This window comes from Micromys minutus (assembly GCF_963924665.1).
Source record: "Micromys minutus genome assembly, chromosome: 1".
Taxonomy (NCBI): Eukaryota; Metazoa; Chordata; class Mammalia; order Rodentia; family Muridae; genus Micromys; species Micromys minutus.
In genome coordinates this window covers 191,590,387-191,595,425 of record NC_137969.1, presented here as the reverse complement: position 1 = coordinate 191,595,425, position 5,039 = coordinate 191,590,387, and the positions used below count along the sequence as shown (strand labels likewise).

The 5,039-nt window shown below is 40.2% G+C and overlaps 1 pseudogene across 1 annotated transcript; it reads right to left on the bottom strand.

Annotated features, from left to right (window-relative positions):
* Nucleotides 1-350: 350 nt before the first annotated feature.
* LOC308417073 (SWI/SNF-related matrix-associated actin-dependent regulator of chromatin subfamily E member 1-like) lies at nucleotides 351-1,572 on the bottom strand (annotated as a pseudogene). Its single transcript has one exon. The product of its transcript is annotated as an SWI/SNF-related matrix-associated actin-dependent regulator of chromatin subfamily E member 1-like (transcript).
* Between the last annotated feature and the right edge of the window lie 3,467 nt (nucleotides 1,573-5,039).

Genomic DNA, 5,039 nt, shown 5'->3' with positions numbered 1-5,039 from the left:
CAGAAATAACTCACAGACTGCCTCACAGACTGCGTGAAGTTCAAGAAAAAAAAATTATTATTCTCAATCCTTACTCACCAAGAAAACTTTTACTAAATCTGTGTTACATCCTGTTTTACACGTACTTTTTGCTCATTGTAACTAGTAAGACCTTAATGCACAGTATCAAACCCTTGAAAAAAATCATGAGTTTCTTGTGCCAAGGGCAGATCTGTGTACTGGACTCTTAGAAGATTCTTAATGTATATTTCTCTATGAATTTCTAGATATCAGATGAATGTGGAAGCCTTACATTAAGTAGCTTCTCAAATTTCCATATAAACCCTATTTTTTTTTTATTTAAAAATGTTTTAGGTCACATAAGAGAAGGCAACATTTACTCCTCCTTCTTGTCCTCTGGCACTGTCTGTCGAGCTCTCTGAGCCTGCTTTACTGTCACGTGTCCCTTGCACCTCCATGCTGTCAACCCCTCCTGCCCTCCCTCCTTGTCCTCAGGAGTAGATGTGCCTTCTTCACCATCTGCTTGCTCTCTGCCATGTCTTCAATGTGTTTCCCTGTCTCCATCGGGATGTTCCCTTTATCCTTCTTCTCCTCAGTTTTGTTCGAGACTTGCTCTTCCTCGGGGGCGATGCTGCCTTGACTGCACTCAGCTTGCTCCTGTGGCCTCCATCCGTCTCCTACCTTTTGCGGGCTTGTTCCTCCGCAAGTGGGAGCTCAGCTGCAATCTTCTCTGTGTCTTCTTCTGCCTTCAGACCACACAACCTTTCAAGTTCGTTGTTAAAGGAGTCTTTGCTTTCTAGAAATCTCCTCTTCTCTTCCTGGTGTCGTTCTTCTATCTGAAGATGTTCAGCTTCTAGTTTCTGCTGATGGACCATTAAAGACTGAACTTGTCGCTCAAGGACCTGCATTCTATCTGTTGTGACAACCAACCGCACACCAGGTAGCGCACTCTCACTGAGGATCTCACTGATGAGGCCGTGTTTTCTCTGGAAAAGGCAGTGGTTGTGTGCTTCACTGAAAAGTCATCATCATAATCACCTAGATCCTCATCAGGCTGAATGCTCATGTAAGGTTCTCCTTTCTCCATGAGAGACTTTGTCGACTTTTCTCCTCTAATGTAGCTTCTGCACGACTTTTTGCATTACTGTACGCATGGTAGGCAGGGGAACTGTGATAGACCTTCCTAGACTCATTGTACTCAATCTTTTCTGCTTCATATTCACTTAAATATTCTTGTTTCTCTTCATCAGTGAGATCTTGCCACATGCCACCAATACACTTGCCAGTCTCCCACAACATTAGGTCAGGGTTGGAAACCTTTACTTGGTCCCAGACCTTTTTGCTGTACCTCATGTAGGGCACCAACAGCTTACCTGAAGGCTTTGGAGGCATTGGAAATATAATGCCAGACAATGCCATGACCTGGCTGTTGTTGCCCAGGTTCCCTCACAGCCTGTAGTTGTTGTAGGTGAGATGACCATAGGGATTGTATCCCACATACCCTTCTATGCTAGGCATTTGTGCTGCAGGATATGGGGTGATAGGTGGGGCATAAGATGGTGTTTTTGACATTTTGGAAGATTCAGTTCTCAGTTCCTTAAGAGTGAATCTGAGACATCACAGGCCTAGAAGGTACCCACGGCTCTGGCTTTGCTTCCTTTTGTTGATGCTTGCCCCACCCGTCCTAGACAAACCTTATTAATGTCCACATGTTTTGGCAAGGCTTACCAGCCTTCACATTTCCAGGTCTAGAATTTCAGCCTTACAGAGTCATTTCACCGGAGGTACAGAGAAATCCCCAGCCTTATATTGCATAGGTCAATGTAACAAAATTTGGTATTTAACAGAAACCAGGTTTCTCATGTTCTGAGGGCTGAGAGTCTCTGGGAAAGAGGCCAACAGCATCTATTCCAGGGAAGTTTCTGTCCTAAGGTTGCAAACTGAAACTGCTTTCTTACTGAGTCCTTAAATGAACTCTGTAATGGGATATAATAGGGGTGGATAAAAAACAGACAAAAACAAAGAAAGATAGAATGAAAGGAAAGGAAGGGAGGATAGAATTATTTCTGGTATTCCTGTGTAATAGTTTGAACAAGAATGGCTCTAGCCATAAGCTTACACATTTGAATGTTTGGTTCCTAGCTGGTAGACTATTTTTAAGGGATTAGAGTTAGTATGTCACTGATGGTAGGCTTTGAGGTTTCAAAACCTCATGGTAGCTTCTCTCCCTCTCTCTCTCCTTCTCCCTCTCTCTCTCCTTCTCCCTCTCCCTCCATTCCTCTCCCCTCCCTCCCTCCCTTCCTCCTTCTCCTTCTCCCCTCTCCCTCCCCCTCTCCCTCTCCCTCTCCCTCTCCCTCTCCCTCTCCCTCTCCCTCTCACTCTCCCTCTCCCTCTCCCTCACCCTCTCCTTCTCCCTCTTCCTCTCCCTCTCCCTCTCCCTCTCCCTCTCCCCCTCCCCCTCCCCTTCCCCCTCTCTCTCCCTCTCCCTCTCCCTCTGTCTGCAGTTTGCAGTTTATGGATAAGATATAACTCTCAGCCACTGCTCTACCTCCATGTTTGCCTCCTTGCCTTCCACTGTGATCCCCACTAAGATGATAATGGACTAACCCTCTGAACATTTAAGCCATCCACAAATTAAATACTTTCTTTTATTAGTTGTGTTTTATCATCACAGCAATAGAATAATAACCAAGACATTCTGTAATAGAGTTAAACATAGCATGAGGTTGCTATATTCATGAAGTCATTTAACCTTGCTGTTCTCTTAATGTTTCTATCTCCAAATTTATCACACCAGGATTTAGGGCTTCAACTTATAACTTGAAGTTGGGGGAGAGAGTACTCACATTACTTTTATAACAGTCTCTTTATAATATATAATGGCTCTATGCTACAGATTTTGGTATCACACTGATTAGTATAATCTTGATTCTTAGCACTTATATTATGAGGATTACTTAATTCAAGGAGCTTCTTCAAATTCTAAGCATAATATCACATATAAACCAAGATTACTAGGCTCAGCATAGTGGGGTCTTCAAATTCGGGTTCCTTCTCCCTTGGATCCACTTGATCTGCCTAGAGAATGCCACACATAGCAAAGAATATGTGCTGATGAACTCCACATTCAATCCCTAATGGCAGAAGGCAGACCATCCCAACTGCAATTACTCTGATATGAGACTTTATCATTTGGAGACAAGGTATAGATAATCACAAGGGATAAATAAAATTAGATATTTCTATAGCACAAACAAGCAAAAGCAAACTATACAAAAAGAAAAGATGATGCTTGCATATTTTCTTCTGAAAATCACATTCAAGCCAAAAGTTGCAAGCCATCCAGATGGTGAGCTAGAGAAGATAGAAATTAATCACTCATTTCAACTACAGTGGGAGAATTTAAAGATCTTTGGGGAAGATGCTCAAATGCTTCACTCTAATTAACCTTAGCTTATTAAGTGTGCCCAACCACAGATCAGAGCCAATGAATAAACTGTCAAGCTAGACAGGAAGAGTGAGAAAGATATCTGGTCTGTCTTCATTTTTCCAGAATGGAGAACCTTTGGGGGAGAGTTGAAGCTCCTTAAACAACAAAGATGTCTCAACATGCATTTAAGAGTGAATCCAATTCTAAGAAAGCATTGAAAAAGAAGAAACAACTTTATGATACAGAATTGCCAAAACTCACTTTCAAGGCAAAATATAAATAATGTAGATTTCTACTTCTAAGCTTATGATGACAATTAAAAGCACAGATCCACCATCAATTCAGGATTCTAATGAGTTCATTAGACTTCTTGAGAGAAACAAGATTCAGGCTTACATATAGAAGAATGAGTGTTCATCATACATCAGACCTGAAAAAGTCATACCTTTACAGAAGAGTTTCTTCTTTTAGCCACATAGATGGGGTCTCCTTTTCCTCCATTATTCCTACCCATACTATCTTCATTTCCCATAACTACATGCAACTAAGACATAGTTACATATAATAGGCTATAGGGTTAGTTACTCAGGTAAGGGTTTTATTCCTTTCCAAGATCATTGTGGGCATGACTAAATTGTCAACAAGCTTAGCTTTGAATATTTTTGCAATAGGCACAGATGGATTTCCCCAAATTGGGTTGCTTAGCTGCTTCTGAATATTATATTTGAACTCTTTGCCCCTGGTCTGAGTGTGATCTGAGAACTGAAATGAACTATGCTCTTTAGGTGTATAGTCTGGGCAGAATGGAATGTCCTAAACCATTGAGAAATTATTTCTTCTCTGTGACACCTTTCCATGAACATACATAGAAAAAGATATTTTTTTTTCTTGTGGATAGTCATCAACTAAATAGTTGGATGGTTCAGTACAGCTGAGAATTAAGAGATGTTTAACAGCCTTGGAATATTGGAAAGAAGAATTATTTTAAAATGTCTTTGTGACCTTTCTGGTTAAATTGGAAGTGAAAAATAACAGATGAGCACACTATTTATTTCTTATTCAAGGGAAGTAGAAAACTCTCATTAATAGGCCAAGGAAATGAGGCTCAAAAAAAGAACAAAGTGGGGATACAATGGGAACATAAAGCACCAAGACCAAATCAATACTCATTTTGCTTCATAGGTTCTGCATACAGGACTTATACAAATTTTACTTTGTCTTAGAGGATCCTCTTCTAATTTCTTATGTGCTTTCTTGGTTCTTAATATTTTAAGTATTTCAAATTAATAATTGTTAAAAATTTCACTCTTCTCATTCTCCTTAGTAGCTTTCCACATAAGCAGGTAAAAGTAGAAATCTGCAGAATTTGTCATGAATCACAAATCAAAGTCCACCTAGTAAGTGTTACATATTCATTTCCTGATTTCTGGCTTTCAGAAAGCATATAATCAGTCTGTCTTCAAAATTCTCAGAGACTTGACTAAATAATTGTATGTATGTACCTATGAGTACATATGTTTATGTATACAATCTGTAAAATATGGGGATATATGTGTGTGTGTGTGTGTGTGTGTGTGTGTGTTTGTGTGTGTGTGTGTGTGTGCTCATA